We start from the raw sequence: 10,500 nt of genomic DNA on the forward strand, positions 1-10,500 counted from the left end.
GGAGTTCTCCGGGTCAATCCTTTAGTTGGTGCTTTAAAAAAAAAAAAAAAAGGCTGTCCGGAGCGCTGAAGTCGACGTGGCTCGTTAGTCTAGGGGTATGATTCTCGCTTTGGGTGCGAGAGGTCCCGGGTTCAAATCCCGGACGAGCCCAGTTGGTGGGAGTTCTCCGAGTTAATCCTTTAGTTGGTGCTTTAAAAAAAAAAAAAAAAAAAAAAAGACTGTCCGGAGCACTGACGAGCCCAGTTTGTGGGAGTTCTCCGGGTCAATCCTTTAGTTGCTGCTTTAAAAAAAAAAAAAAAAAAAAAAAAAAAGACTGTCCGGAGCACTGAAGTCGATGTGGCTCGTTGGTCTAGGGGTATGATTCTCGCTTAGGGTGCGAGAGGTCCCGGGTTCAAATCCCGGACGAGCCCAGTTGGTGGAAGTTCTCCGAGGTAATCCTTTAGTTGGTGCTTTAAAAAAAAAAAAAAAAAAAACACTGTCCGGAGCGTTGAAGTCGACGTGGCTCGTTGGTCTAGGGGTATGATTCTCGCTTAGGGTGCAAGAGGTCCCGGGTTCAAATCCCGGACGAGCCCAGTTTGTGGGAGTTCTCCGGGTCAATCCTTTAGTTGGTGCTTTAAAAAAAAAAAAAAAAGGCTGTCCGGAGCGCTGAAGTCGACGTGGCTCGTTAGTCTAGGGGTATGATTCTCGCTTTGGGTGCGAGAGGTCCCGGGTTCAAATCCCAGACGAGCCCAGTTGGTGGGAGTTCTCCGAGTTAATCCTTTAGTTGGTGCTTTAAAAAAAAAAAAAAAGACTTTCCGGAGCACTGAAGTCAATGTGGCTCGTTGGTCTAGGGGTATGATTCTCGCTTAGGGTGCGAGAGGTCCCGGGTTCAAATCCTGGAAGAGCCCAGTTGGTGGAAGTTCTCCGAGGCAATCCTTTAGTTGGTGCTTTAAAAAAAAAAAAAAAAAACACTGTCCGGAGCGCTGAAGTCGACGTGGCTCGTTGGTCTAGGGGTATGAATCTCGCTTAGGGTGCGAGAGGTCCCGGGTTCAAATCCCGGACGAGCCCAGTTGTTGGGAGTTCTCCGAGTTAATCCTTTAGTTGGTGCTTTAAAAAAAAAAAAAAAAAAAAGGCTGTCCGGAGCGCTAAAGTCGACGTGATTCTCGCTTAGGGTGCGAGAGGTCCCGGGTTCAAATCCCGGACGAGCCCAGTTTGTGGGAGTTCTCCGGGTCAATCCTTTAGTTGGTGCTTTAAAAAAAAAAAAAAAGGCTGTCCGGAGCGCTGAAGTCGTCGTGGCTCGTTGGTCTAGGGGTATGATTCTCACTTAGGGTGCGAGAGGTCCCGGGTTCAAATCCCGGACGAGCCCAGTTGGTGGGAGTTCTCCGAGTTAATCCTTTAGTTGGTGCTTTAAAAAAAAAAAAAAAAAAAAAAAAAGACTGTCCGGAGCACTGAAGTCGACGTGGCTCGTTGGTCTAGGGGTATGATTCTCGCTTAGGGTGCGAGAGGTCCCGGGTTCAAATCCCGGACGAGCCAGGTTTGTGGGAGTTCTCCGGGTCAATCCTTTAGTTTGTGCTTTAAAAAAAAAGAAAAAAAAAAAAAAAACACTGTCCGGAGCGCTGAAGTCGACGTGGCTCGTTGGTCTAGAGGTATGATTCTCGCTTAGGGTGCGAGAGGTCCCGGGTTCAAATCCCGGACGAGGCCATTTTGTGGGAGTTCTCCGGGTCAATCCTTTAGTTGATGCTTTAAAAATAAAAAAAAAAATAAAAAAAGACTGTCCGGAGCACTGAAGTCTACGTGGCTCGTTGGTCTAGGGGTATGATTCTCGCTTTGGGTGCGAGAGGTTAAAATCCCGGACGAGCCCAGTTGGTGGGAGTTCTCCGAGTTAATCTCTTAGTTGGTGCTTTAAAAAAAAAAAAGGCTGTCCAGAGTTCTGAAGTCGACGTGGCTCGTTGGTCTAGGGGTATGATTCTCGCTTTGGGTGCGAGAGGTCCCGGGTTCAAATCCCCGACGAGCCCAGTTGGTGGGAGTTCTCCGAGTTAATCCTTTAGTTGGTGCTTTAAAAAAAAAAAAAAAAAAAAAACACTGTCCGGAGCGCTGAAGTTGACGTGGCTCGTTGGTCTAGGTGTTTGATTCTCGCTTCGGGTGCGATAGGTCCCGGGTTCTCCGAGTTAATCCTTTAGTTGGTGCTGTCCAGAGCGTTGAAGTCGACGTGGCTCGTTGGTCTAGGGGTATGATTCTCGCTTCGGGTGCGATAGGTCCTGGGTTCTCCGAGTTAATCCTTTAGTTGGTGCTTTAAAAAAAAAAAAAAAAAAAAGGCTGTCCGGAGCGTTAAAGTTGGCGTGGCTTGTTGGTCTAGGGGTATGATTCTCGCTTTAGGTGCGAGAGGTCCCGGGTTCAAATCCCGGACGTGCCCAGTTGGTGGGAGTTCTCCGAGTTAATCCTTTAGTTGGTGCTTTAAAAAAAAAAAAAAAAAAAAACACTGTCCGGAGCACTGAAGTCGACGTGGCTCGTTGGTCTAGGGGTATGATACTCGCTTTGGGTGCGAGAGGTCCCGGGTTCAAATCCCGGACGAGCCCAGTTGGTGGGAGTTCTCTGAGTTAATCCTTTAGTTGGTGCTTTAAAAAAAAAAAAAAAGGCTGTCCAGAGTTCTGAAGTAGACGTGGCTCGTTGGTCTAGGGGTATGATTATCGCTTTGGGTGCGAGAGGTCCCGGGTTCAAATCCCGGACGAGCCCAGTTGGTGGGAGTTCTCTGAGTTAATCCTTTAGTTGTTGCTTAAAAAAAAAAAAAAAAAAAAAGGCTGTCCGGAGCGCTAAAGTCTGCATGGCTCGTTGGTCTAGGGGTTTGATTCTCGCTTTGGGTGCGAGAGGTCCTGGGTTCAAAACCCGGACGAGCCCAGTTGGTGGGAGTTCTCTGAGTTAATCCTTTAGTTGGTGCTTTAAAAAAAAAAAAAAAAGGCTGTCCAGAGTTCTGAAGTCGACGTGGCTTGTTGGTCTAGGGGTATGATTCTCGCTTTGGGTGCGAGAGGTCCCGGGTTAAAATCCCGGACGAGCCCAGTTGGTGGGAGTTCTCCGAGTTAATCCTTTAGTTGGTGCTTAAAAAAAAAAAAAAAAAAAAGGCTGTCCGGAGCGCTAAAGTCGGTGTGATTCCCGCTTAGGGTGCGAGAGGTCCCGGGTTCAAATCCCGGACGAGCCCAGTTGTTGGAAGTTCTCCGAGGTAATCCTTTAGTTGGTGCTTTAAAAAAAAAAAAAAAACACTGTCCGGAGCGCTGAAGTCGACGTGGCTCGTTGGTCTAGGGTTATGATATGATTCTCGCTTAGGGTGCGAGAGGTCCCGGGTTCAAATCCCGGACGAGCCCAGTTGGTGGAAGTTCTCCGAGGTAATCCTTTAGTTGGTGCTTTAAAAAAATAAAAAAAAACACTGTCCGGAGCGCTGAAGTCGACGTGGCTCGTTGGTCTAGGGGTATGATTCTCACTTAGGGTGCGAGAGGTCCCGGGTTCAAATCCCGGACGAGCCCAGTTTGTGGGAGTTCTCCGGGTCAATTCTTTAGTTGGTGCTTAAAAAAAAAAAAAAAAAAAAAGACTGTCCGGAGCACTGAAGTCGACGTGGCTCGTTGGTCTAAGGGTATGATTCTCGCTTAGGGTGCGAGAGGTCCCGGGTTCAAATCCCGGACGAGCCCAGTTGGTGGAAGTTCTCCGAGTTAATCCTTTAGTTGGTGCTTTAAAAAAAAAAAAAAAAAAAGGCTGCCTGGAGCGCTGAAGTCGACGTGGCTCGTTGGTCTAGGGGTATGATTCTCGCTTAGGGTGCGAGAGGTCCCGGGTTCAAATCCCGGACGAGCCCAGTTGGTGGGAGTTCTCCGAGTTAATCCTTTAGTTGGTGCTTTAAAAAAAAAAAAAAAAAAAGGCTGTCCGGAGCACTGAAGTTAGCGTGGCTCGTTGGTCTAGGGGTATGATTCTCGCTTTGGGTGCGAGAGGTCCTGGGTTCAAATCCCAGACGAGCCCAGTTGGTGGAAGTTCTCCGAGTTAATCCTTTAGTTGGTGCTTTAAAAAAAAAAAAAGACTTTCCGGAGCACTGAAGTCAATGTGGCTCGTTGGTCTAGGGGTATGATTCTCGCTTAGGGTGCGAGAGGTCCCGGGTTCAAATCCTGGAAGAGCCCAGTTGGTGGAAGTTCTCCGAGGCAATCCTTTAGTTGGTGCTTTAAAAAAAAAAAAAAAAAACACTGTCCGGAGCGCTGAAGTCGACGTGGCTCGTTGGTCTAGGGGTATGAATCTCGCTTAGGGTGCGAGAGGTCCCGGGTTCAAATCCCGGACGAGCCCAGTTGTTGGGAGTTCTCCGAGTTAATCCTTTAGTTGGTGCTTTAAAAAAAAAAAAAAAAAAAAAGGCTGTCCGGAGCGCTAAAGTCGACGTGATTCTCGCTTAGGGTGCGAGAGGTCCCGGGTTCAAATCCCGGACGAGCCCAGTTTGTGGGAGTTCTCCGGGTCAATCCTTTAGTTGGTGCTTTAAAAAAAAAAAAAAAGGCTGTCCGGAGCGCTGAAGTCGTCGTGGCTCGTTGGTCTAGGGGTATGATTCTCACTTAGGGTGCGAGAGGTCCCGGGTTCAAATCCCGGACGAGCCCAGTTGGTGGGAGTTCTCCGAGTTAATCCTTTAGTTGGTGCTTTAAAAAAAAAAAAAAAAAAAGGCTGTCCGGAGCGCTAAAGTCGACGTGATTCTCGCTTAGGGTGCGAGAGGTCCCGGGTTCAAATCCCGGACGAGCCCAGTTTGTGGGAGTTCTCCGGGTCAATCCTTTAGTTGGTGCTTTAAAAAAAAAAAAAAAAAAAAAAAGACTGTCCGGAGCACTGAAGTCGACGTGGCTCGTTGGTCTAGGGGTATGATTCTCGCTTAGGGTGCGAGAGGTCCCGGGTTCAAATCCCGGACGAGCCCAGTTTGTGGGAGTTCTCCGGGTCAATCCTTTAGTTTGTGCTTTAAAAAAAAAGAAAAAAAAAAAAAAACACTGTCCGGAGCGCTGAAGTCGACGTGGCTCGTTGGTCTAGAGGTATGATTCTCGCTTAGGGTGCGAGAGGTCCCGGGTTCAAATCCCGGACGAGGCCAGTTTGTGGGAGTTCTCCGGGTCAATCCTTTAGTTGATGCTTTAAAAATAAAAAAAAAATAAAAAAAGACTGTCCGGAGCACTGAAGTCTACGTGGCTCGTTGGTCTAGGGGTATGATTCTCGCTTTGGGTGCGAGAGGTTAAAATCTCGACGAGCCCAGTTGGTGGGAGTTCTCCGAGTTAATCTCTTAGTTGGTGCTTTAAAAAAAAAAAAGGCTGTCCAGAGTTCTGAAGTCGACGTGGCTCGTTGGTCTAGGGGTATGATTCTCGCTTTGGGTGCGAGAGGTCCCGGGTTCAAATCCCCGACGAGCCCAGTTGGTGGGAGTTCTCCGAGTTAATCCTTTAGTTGGTGCTTTAAAAAAAAAAAAAAAAAAAAAACACTGTCCGGAGCGCTGAAGTTGACGTGGCTCGTTGGTCTAGGTGTTTGATTCTCGCTTCGGGTGCGATAGGTCCCGGGTTCTCCGAGTTAATCCTTTAGTTGGTGCTGTCCGGAGCGTTGAAGTCGACGTGGCTCGTTGGTCTAGGGGTATGATTCTCGCTTCGGGTGCGATAGGTCCCGGGTTCTCCGAGTTAATCCTTTAGTTGGTGCTTTAAAAAAAAAAAAAAAAAAAAGGCTGTCCGGAGCGTTAAAGTTGGCGTGGCTTGTTGGTCTAGGGGTATGATTCTCGCTTTAGGTGCGAGAGGTCCCGGGTTCAAATCCGGGACGTGCCCAGTTGGTGGGAGTTCTCCGAGTTAATCCTTTAGTTGGTGCTTTAAAAAAAAAAAAAAAAAAAAACACTGTCCGGAGCACTGAAGTCGACGTGGCTCGTTGGTCTAGGGGTATGATACTCGCTTTGGGTGCGAGAGGTCCCGGGTTCAAATCCCGGACGAGCCCAGTTGGTGGGAGTTCTCTGAGTTAATCCTTTAGTTGGTGCTTTTAAAAAAAAAAAAAAAGGCTGTCCAGAGTTCTGAAGTAGACGTGGCTCGTTGGTCTAGGGGTATGATTATCGCTTTGGGTGCGAGAGGTCCCGGGTTCAAATCCCGGACGAGCCCAGTTGGTGGGAGTTCTCTGAGTTAATCCTTTAGTTGTTGCTTAAAAAAAAAAAAAAAAAAAAAGGCTGTCCGGAGCGCTAAAGTCTGCGTGGATCGTTGGTCTAGGGGTTTGATTCTCGCTTTGGGTGCGAGAGGTCCTGGGTTCAAAACCCGGACGAGCCCAGTTGGTGGGAGTTCTCTGAGTTAATCCTTTAGTTGGTGCTTTAAAAAAAAAAAAAAAGGCTGTCCAGAGTTCTGAAGTCGACGTGGCTTGTTGGTCTAGGGGTATGATTCTCGCTTTGGGTGCGAGAGGTCCCGGGTTAAAATCCCGGACGAGCCCAGTTGGTGGGAGTTCTCCGAGTTAATCCTTTAGTTGGTGCTTAAAAAAAAAAAAAAAAAAAAGGCTGTCCGGAGCGCTAAAGTCGGTGTGATTCCCGCTTAGGGTGCGAGAGGTCCCGGGTTCAAATCCCGGACGAGCCCAGTTGTTGGAAGTTCTCCGAGGTAATCCTTTAGTTGGTGCTTTAAAAAAAAAAAAAAAACACTGTCCGGAGCGCTGAAGTCGACGTGGCTCGTTGGTCTAGGGTTATGATATGATTCTCGCTTAGGGTGCGAGAGGTCCCGGGTTCAAATCCCGGACGAGCCCAGTTGGTGGAAGTTCTCCGAGGTAATCCTTTAGTTGGTGCTTTAAAAAAATAAAAAAAAACACTGTCCGGAGCGCTGAAGTCGACGTGGCTCGTTGGTCTAGGGGTATGATTCTCGCTTAGGGTGCGAGAGGTCCCGGGTTCAAATCCCGGACAAGCCCAGTTTGTGGGAGTTCTCCGGGTCAATCCTTTAGTTGGTGCTTAAAAAAAAAAAAAAAAAAAAAGACTGTCCGGAGCACTGAAGTCGACGTGGCTCGTTGGTCTAAGGGTATGATTCTCGCTTAGGGTGCGAGAGGTCCCGGGTTCAAATCCCGGACGAGCCCAGTTGGTGGAAGTTCTCCGAGTTAATCCTTTAGTTGGTGCTTTAAAAAAAAAAAAAAAAAAAGGCTGCCTGGAGCGCTGAAGTCGACGTGGCTCGTTGGTCTAGGGGTATGATTCTCGCTTAGGGTGCGAGAGGTCCCGGGTTCAAATCCCGGACGAGCCCAGTTGGTGGGAGTTCTCCGAGTTAATCCTTTAGTTGGTGCTTTAAAAAAAAAAAAAAAAAAAGGCTGTCCGGAGCACTGAAGTTAGCGTGGCTCGTTGGTCTAGGGGTATGATTCTCGCTTTGGGTGCAAGAGGTCCTGGGTTCAAATCCCAGACGAGCCCAGTTGGTGGAAGTTCTCCGAGTTAATCCTTTAGTTGGTGCTTTAAAAAAAAAAAAAGACTTTCCGGAGCACTGAAGTCAATGTGGCTCGTTGGTCTAGGGGTATGATTCTCGCTTAGGGTGCGAGAGGTCCCGGGTTCAAATCCTGGAAGAGCCCAGTTTGTGGGAGTTCTCCGGGTCAATCCTTTAGTTGGTGCTTTAAAAAAAAAAAAAAAGGCTGTCCGGAGCGCTGAAGTCGTCGTGGCTCGTTGGTCTAGGGGTATGATTCTCACTTAGGGTGCGAGAGGTCCCGGGTTCAAATCCCGGACGAGCCCAGTTGGTGGGAGTTCTCCGAGTTAATCCTTTAGTTGGTGCTTTAAAAAAAAAAAAAAAAAAAGGCTGTCCGGAGCGCTAAAGTCGACGTGATTCTCGCTTAGGGTGCGAGAGGTCCCGGGTTCAAATCCCGGACGAGCCCAGTTTGTGGGAGTTCTCCGGGTCAATCCTTTAGTTGGTGCTTTAAAAAAAAAAAAAAAAAAAAAAAGACTGTCCGGAGCACTGAAGTCGACGTGGCTCGTTGGTCTAGGGGTATGATTCTCGCTTAGGGTGCGAGAGGTCCCGGGTTCAAATCCCGGACGAGCCCAGTTTGTGGGAGTTCTCCGGGTCAATCCTTTAGTTTGTGCTTTAAAAAAAAAGAAAAAAAAAAAAAAAACACTGTCCGGAGCGCTGAAGTCGACGTGGCTCGTTGGTCTAGAGGTATGATTCTCGCTTAGGGTGCGAGAGGTCCCGGGTTCAAATCCCGGACGAGGCCAGTTTGTGGGAGTTCTCCGGGTCAATCCTTTAGTTGATGCTTTAAAAATAAAAAAAAAATAAAAAAAGACTGTCCGGAGCACTGAAGTCTACGTGGCTCGTTGGTCTAGGGGTATGATTCTCGCTTTGGGTGCGAGAGGTTAAAATCCCGGACGAGCCCAGTTGGTGGGAGTTCTCCGAGTTAATCTCTTAGTTGGTGCTTTAAAAAAAAAAAAGGCTGTCCAGAGTTCTGAAGTCGACGTGGCTCGTTGGTCTAGGGGTATGATTCTCGCTTTGGGTGCGAGAGGTCCCGGGTTCAAATCCCCGACGAGCCCAGTTGGTGGGAGTTCTCCGAGTTAATCCTTTAGTTGGTGCTTTAAAAAAAAAAAAAAAAAAAAAACACTGTCCGGAGCGCTGAAGTTGACGTGGCTCGTTGGTCTAGGTGTTTGATTCTCGCTTCGGGTGCGATAGGTCCCGGGTTCTCCGAGTTAATCCTTTAGTTGGTGCTGTCCGGAGCGTTGAAGTCGACGTGGCTCGTTGGTCTAGGGGTATGATTCTCGCTTCGGGTGCGATAGGTCCCGGGTTCTCCGAGTTAATCCTTTAGTTGGTGCTTTAAAAAAAAAAAAAAAAAAAAGGCTGTCCGGAGCGTTAAAGTTGGCGTGGCTTGTTGGTCTAGGGGTATGATTCTCGCTTTAGGTGCGAGAGGTCCCGGGTTCAAATCCGGGACGTGCCCAGTTGGTGGGAGTTCTCCGAGTTAATCCTTTAGTTGGTGCTTTAAAAAAAAAAAAAAAAAAAAAACACTGTCCGGAGCACTGAAGTCGACGTGGCTCGTTGGTCTAGGGGTATGATACTCGCTTTGGGTGCGAGAGGTCCCGGGTTCAAATCCCGGACGAGCCCAGTTGGTGGGAGTTCTCTGAGTTAATCCTTTAGTTGGTGCTTTAAAAAAAAAAAAAAGGCTGTCCAGAGTTCTGAAGTAGACGTGGCTCGTTGGTCTAGGGGTATGATTATCGCTTTGGGTGCGAGAGGTCCCGGGTTCAAATCCCGGACGAGCCCAGTTGGTGGGAGTTCTCTGAGTTAATCCTTTAGTTGTTGCTTAAAAAAAAAAAAAAAAAAAAAGGCTGTCCGGAGCCCTAAAGTCTGCGTGGCTCGTTGGTCTAGGGGTATGATTCTCGCTTTGGGTGCGAGAGGTCCTGGGTTCAAAACCCGGACGAGCCCAGTTGGTGGGAGTTCTCTGAGTTAATCCTTTAGTTGGTGCTTTAAAAAAAAAAAAAAAGGCTGTCCAGAGTTCTGAAGTCGACGTGGCTTGTTGGTCTAGGGGTATGATTCTCGCTTTGGGTGCGAGAGGTCCCGGGTTAAAATCCCGGACGAGCCCAGTTGGTGGGAGTTCTCCGAGTTAATCCTTTAGTTGGTGCTTAAAAAAAAAAAAAAAAAAAAGGCTGTCCGGAGCGCTAAAGTCGGTGTGATTCTAGGGTGCGAGAGGTCCCGGGTTCAAATCCCGGACGAGCCCAGTTGTTGGAAGTTCTCCGAGGTAATCCTTTAGTTGGTGCTTTAAAAAAAAAAAAAAAACACTGTCCGGAGCGCTGAAGTCGACGTGGCTCGTTGGTCTAGGGTTATGATATGATTCTCGCTTAGGGTGCGAGAGGTCCCGGGTTCAAATCCCGGACGAGCCCAGTTGGTGGAAGTTCTCCGAGGTAATCCTTTAGTTGGTGCTTTAAAAAAATAAAAAAAAACACTGTCCGGAGCGCTGAAGTCGACGTGGCTCGTTGGTCTAGGGGTATGATTCTCGCTTAGGGTGCGAGAGGTCCCGGGTTCAAATCCCGGACGAGCCCAGTTTGTGGGAGTTCTCCGGGTCAATCCTTTAGTTGGTGCTTAAAAAAAAAAAAAAAAAAAAAGACTGTCCGGAGCACTGAAGTTGGCGTGGCTCGTTGGTCTAGGGGTATGATTCTCGCTTTGGGTGCGAGAGGTCCCGGGTTCAAATCCCGGACGAGCCCAGTTGGTGGGAGTTCTCCGAGTTAATCCTTTAGTTGGTGCTTTAAAAAAAAAAAAAAAAAAAAAAGGCTGTCCGGAGCACTGAAGTTGGCGTGGCTCGTTGGTCTAGGGGTATGATTCTCGCTTTGGGTGCAAGAGCTCCCGGGTTCAAATCCTGGACGAGCCCAGTTGGTGGTAGTTATCCAAGTTAATCCTTTAGTTGGTGCTTTAAAAAAAAAAGAAAAAAAAAAGGCTGTCCGGAGCGCTAAAGTTGGCGTGGCTCATTGGTCTAGGTGTATGATTCTCGCTTTGGGTGCGAGAGGTCCCGGGTTCAAATCCCGGACAAGCCCAGTTGGTGGAAGTTCTCCGAGTTAATCCTTTAGTTGGTGCTTTTAAAAAAACAAAAACA

General features: G+C 48.2%; 43 non-coding genes across 43 annotated transcripts; all 43 read left to right on the top strand.

Moving 5' to 3' along the window:
- Positions 1–78: 78 nt before the first annotated feature.
- On the top strand, positions 79–150 carry trnap-ugg (transfer RNA proline (anticodon UGG)). Its single transcript has one exon. It is a non-coding gene; the product is annotated as a tRNA-Pro (tRNA).
- Positions 151–338: 188 nt separating this feature from the next.
- Positions 339–410, top strand: trnap-agg (transfer RNA proline (anticodon AGG)). Its single transcript has one exon. It is a non-coding gene; the product is annotated as a tRNA-Pro (tRNA).
- Positions 411–500: 90 nt separating this feature from the next.
- On the top strand, positions 501–572 carry trnap-agg (transfer RNA proline (anticodon AGG)). The gene has a single exon. It is a non-coding gene; the product is annotated as a tRNA-Pro (tRNA).
- Positions 573–658: 86 nt separating this feature from the next.
- On the top strand, positions 659–730 carry trnap-ugg (transfer RNA proline (anticodon UGG)). The gene has a single exon. It is a non-coding gene; the product is annotated as a tRNA-Pro (tRNA).
- Positions 731–975: 245 nt separating this feature from the next.
- Positions 976–1,047, top strand: trnap-agg (transfer RNA proline (anticodon AGG)). The gene has a single exon. It is a non-coding gene; the product is annotated as a tRNA-Pro (tRNA).
- Positions 1,048–1,273: 226 nt separating this feature from the next.
- Positions 1,274–1,345, top strand: trnap-agg (transfer RNA proline (anticodon AGG)). The gene has a single exon. It is a non-coding gene; the product is annotated as a tRNA-Pro (tRNA).
- A 95-nt stretch (positions 1,346–1,440) lies between these two features.
- On the top strand, positions 1,441–1,512 carry trnap-agg (transfer RNA proline (anticodon AGG)). The gene has a single exon. It is a non-coding gene; the product is annotated as a tRNA-Pro (tRNA).
- Positions 1,513–1,608: 96 nt separating this feature from the next.
- On the top strand, positions 1,609–1,681 carry trnap-agg (transfer RNA proline (anticodon AGG)). The gene has a single exon. It is a non-coding gene; the product is annotated as a tRNA-Pro (tRNA).
- Positions 1,682–1,922: 241 nt separating this feature from the next.
- On the top strand, positions 1,923–1,994 carry trnap-ugg (transfer RNA proline (anticodon UGG)). Its single transcript has one exon. It is a non-coding gene; the product is annotated as a tRNA-Pro (tRNA).
- Positions 1,995–2,320: 326 nt separating this feature from the next.
- trnal-uag (transfer RNA leucine (anticodon UAG)) lies at positions 2,321–2,392 on the top strand. Its single transcript has one exon. It is a non-coding gene; the product is annotated as a tRNA-Leu (tRNA).
- A 91-nt stretch (positions 2,393–2,483) lies between these two features.
- trnap-ugg (transfer RNA proline (anticodon UGG)) lies at positions 2,484–2,555 on the top strand. The gene has a single exon. It is a non-coding gene; the product is annotated as a tRNA-Pro (tRNA).
- An 85-nt stretch (positions 2,556–2,640) lies between these two features.
- Positions 2,641–2,712, top strand: trnap-ugg (transfer RNA proline (anticodon UGG)). The gene has a single exon. It is a non-coding gene; the product is annotated as a tRNA-Pro (tRNA).
- Positions 2,713–2,802: 90 nt separating this feature from the next.
- trnap-ugg (transfer RNA proline (anticodon UGG)) lies at positions 2,803–2,874 on the top strand. Its single transcript has one exon. It is a non-coding gene; the product is annotated as a tRNA-Pro (tRNA).
- Positions 2,875–2,960: 86 nt separating this feature from the next.
- Positions 2,961–3,032, top strand: trnap-ugg (transfer RNA proline (anticodon UGG)). The gene has a single exon. It is a non-coding gene; the product is annotated as a tRNA-Pro (tRNA).
- Positions 3,033–3,258: 226 nt separating this feature from the next.
- On the top strand, positions 3,259–3,335 carry trnap-agg (transfer RNA proline (anticodon AGG)). The gene has a single exon. It is a non-coding gene; the product is annotated as a tRNA-Pro (tRNA).
- Positions 3,336–3,422: 87 nt separating this feature from the next.
- trnap-agg (transfer RNA proline (anticodon AGG)) lies at positions 3,423–3,494 on the top strand. Its single transcript has one exon. It is a non-coding gene; the product is annotated as a tRNA-Pro (tRNA).
- A 90-nt stretch (positions 3,495–3,584) lies between these two features.
- On the top strand, positions 3,585–3,656 carry trnap-agg (transfer RNA proline (anticodon AGG)). Its single transcript has one exon. It is a non-coding gene; the product is annotated as a tRNA-Pro (tRNA).
- An 89-nt stretch (positions 3,657–3,745) lies between these two features.
- On the top strand, positions 3,746–3,817 carry trnap-agg (transfer RNA proline (anticodon AGG)). Its single transcript has one exon. It is a non-coding gene; the product is annotated as a tRNA-Pro (tRNA).
- Positions 3,818–3,906: 89 nt separating this feature from the next.
- trnap-ugg (transfer RNA proline (anticodon UGG)) lies at positions 3,907–3,978 on the top strand. The gene has a single exon. It is a non-coding gene; the product is annotated as a tRNA-Pro (tRNA).
- A 243-nt stretch (positions 3,979–4,221) lies between these two features.
- trnap-agg (transfer RNA proline (anticodon AGG)) lies at positions 4,222–4,293 on the top strand. The gene has a single exon. It is a non-coding gene; the product is annotated as a tRNA-Pro (tRNA).
- Positions 4,294–4,520: 227 nt separating this feature from the next.
- trnap-agg (transfer RNA proline (anticodon AGG)) lies at positions 4,521–4,592 on the top strand. Its single transcript has one exon. It is a non-coding gene; the product is annotated as a tRNA-Pro (tRNA).
- Positions 4,593–4,825: 233 nt separating this feature from the next.
- Positions 4,826–4,897, top strand: trnap-agg (transfer RNA proline (anticodon AGG)). Its single transcript has one exon. It is a non-coding gene; the product is annotated as a tRNA-Pro (tRNA).
- Positions 4,898–4,992: 95 nt separating this feature from the next.
- trnap-agg (transfer RNA proline (anticodon AGG)) lies at positions 4,993–5,065 on the top strand. Its single transcript has one exon. It is a non-coding gene; the product is annotated as a tRNA-Pro (tRNA).
- Positions 5,066–5,304: 239 nt separating this feature from the next.
- Positions 5,305–5,376, top strand: trnap-ugg (transfer RNA proline (anticodon UGG)). The gene has a single exon. It is a non-coding gene; the product is annotated as a tRNA-Pro (tRNA).
- Positions 5,377–5,865: 489 nt separating this feature from the next.
- Positions 5,866–5,937, top strand: trnap-ugg (transfer RNA proline (anticodon UGG)). The gene has a single exon. It is a non-coding gene; the product is annotated as a tRNA-Pro (tRNA).
- Positions 5,938–6,023: 86 nt separating this feature from the next.
- Positions 6,024–6,095, top strand: trnap-ugg (transfer RNA proline (anticodon UGG)). The gene has a single exon. It is a non-coding gene; the product is annotated as a tRNA-Pro (tRNA).
- Positions 6,096–6,342: 247 nt separating this feature from the next.
- trnap-ugg (transfer RNA proline (anticodon UGG)) lies at positions 6,343–6,414 on the top strand. The gene has a single exon. It is a non-coding gene; the product is annotated as a tRNA-Pro (tRNA).
- Positions 6,415–6,640: 226 nt separating this feature from the next.
- On the top strand, positions 6,641–6,717 carry trnap-agg (transfer RNA proline (anticodon AGG)). The gene has a single exon. It is a non-coding gene; the product is annotated as a tRNA-Pro (tRNA).
- Positions 6,718–6,804: 87 nt separating this feature from the next.
- Positions 6,805–6,876, top strand: trnap-agg (transfer RNA proline (anticodon AGG)). Its single transcript has one exon. It is a non-coding gene; the product is annotated as a tRNA-Pro (tRNA).
- A 90-nt stretch (positions 6,877–6,966) lies between these two features.
- Positions 6,967–7,038, top strand: trnap-agg (transfer RNA proline (anticodon AGG)). Its single transcript has one exon. It is a non-coding gene; the product is annotated as a tRNA-Pro (tRNA).
- Positions 7,039–7,127: 89 nt separating this feature from the next.
- On the top strand, positions 7,128–7,199 carry trnap-agg (transfer RNA proline (anticodon AGG)). Its single transcript has one exon. It is a non-coding gene; the product is annotated as a tRNA-Pro (tRNA).
- An 89-nt stretch (positions 7,200–7,288) lies between these two features.
- On the top strand, positions 7,289–7,360 carry trnap-ugg (transfer RNA proline (anticodon UGG)). Its single transcript has one exon. It is a non-coding gene; the product is annotated as a tRNA-Pro (tRNA).
- A 240-nt stretch (positions 7,361–7,600) lies between these two features.
- Positions 7,601–7,672, top strand: trnap-agg (transfer RNA proline (anticodon AGG)). Its single transcript has one exon. It is a non-coding gene; the product is annotated as a tRNA-Pro (tRNA).
- Positions 7,673–7,905: 233 nt separating this feature from the next.
- trnap-agg (transfer RNA proline (anticodon AGG)) lies at positions 7,906–7,977 on the top strand. Its single transcript has one exon. It is a non-coding gene; the product is annotated as a tRNA-Pro (tRNA).
- Positions 7,978–8,073: 96 nt separating this feature from the next.
- On the top strand, positions 8,074–8,146 carry trnap-agg (transfer RNA proline (anticodon AGG)). The gene has a single exon. It is a non-coding gene; the product is annotated as a tRNA-Pro (tRNA).
- Positions 8,147–8,386: 240 nt separating this feature from the next.
- On the top strand, positions 8,387–8,458 carry trnap-ugg (transfer RNA proline (anticodon UGG)). Its single transcript has one exon. It is a non-coding gene; the product is annotated as a tRNA-Pro (tRNA).
- Positions 8,459–8,948: 490 nt separating this feature from the next.
- trnap-ugg (transfer RNA proline (anticodon UGG)) lies at positions 8,949–9,020 on the top strand. The gene has a single exon. It is a non-coding gene; the product is annotated as a tRNA-Pro (tRNA).
- Positions 9,021–9,104: 84 nt separating this feature from the next.
- Positions 9,105–9,176, top strand: trnap-ugg (transfer RNA proline (anticodon UGG)). The gene has a single exon. It is a non-coding gene; the product is annotated as a tRNA-Pro (tRNA).
- A 90-nt stretch (positions 9,177–9,266) lies between these two features.
- trnap-ugg (transfer RNA proline (anticodon UGG)) lies at positions 9,267–9,338 on the top strand. Its single transcript has one exon. It is a non-coding gene; the product is annotated as a tRNA-Pro (tRNA).
- An 85-nt stretch (positions 9,339–9,423) lies between these two features.
- Positions 9,424–9,495, top strand: trnap-ugg (transfer RNA proline (anticodon UGG)). Its single transcript has one exon. It is a non-coding gene; the product is annotated as a tRNA-Pro (tRNA).
- Positions 9,496–9,716: 221 nt separating this feature from the next.
- trnap-agg (transfer RNA proline (anticodon AGG)) lies at positions 9,717–9,793 on the top strand. The gene has a single exon. It is a non-coding gene; the product is annotated as a tRNA-Pro (tRNA).
- An 87-nt stretch (positions 9,794–9,880) lies between these two features.
- On the top strand, positions 9,881–9,952 carry trnap-agg (transfer RNA proline (anticodon AGG)). Its single transcript has one exon. It is a non-coding gene; the product is annotated as a tRNA-Pro (tRNA).
- A 90-nt stretch (positions 9,953–10,042) lies between these two features.
- trnap-ugg (transfer RNA proline (anticodon UGG)) lies at positions 10,043–10,114 on the top strand. The gene has a single exon. It is a non-coding gene; the product is annotated as a tRNA-Pro (tRNA).
- Positions 10,115–10,500: the final 386 nt, after the last annotated feature.

The sequence above is a fragment of the Astyanax mexicanus genome, chromosome 3, assembly GCF_023375975.1.
Source record: "Astyanax mexicanus isolate ESR-SI-001 chromosome 3, AstMex3_surface, whole genome shotgun sequence".
Classification (NCBI taxonomy): Eukaryota; Metazoa; Chordata; class Actinopteri; order Characiformes; family Acestrorhamphidae; genus Astyanax; species Astyanax mexicanus.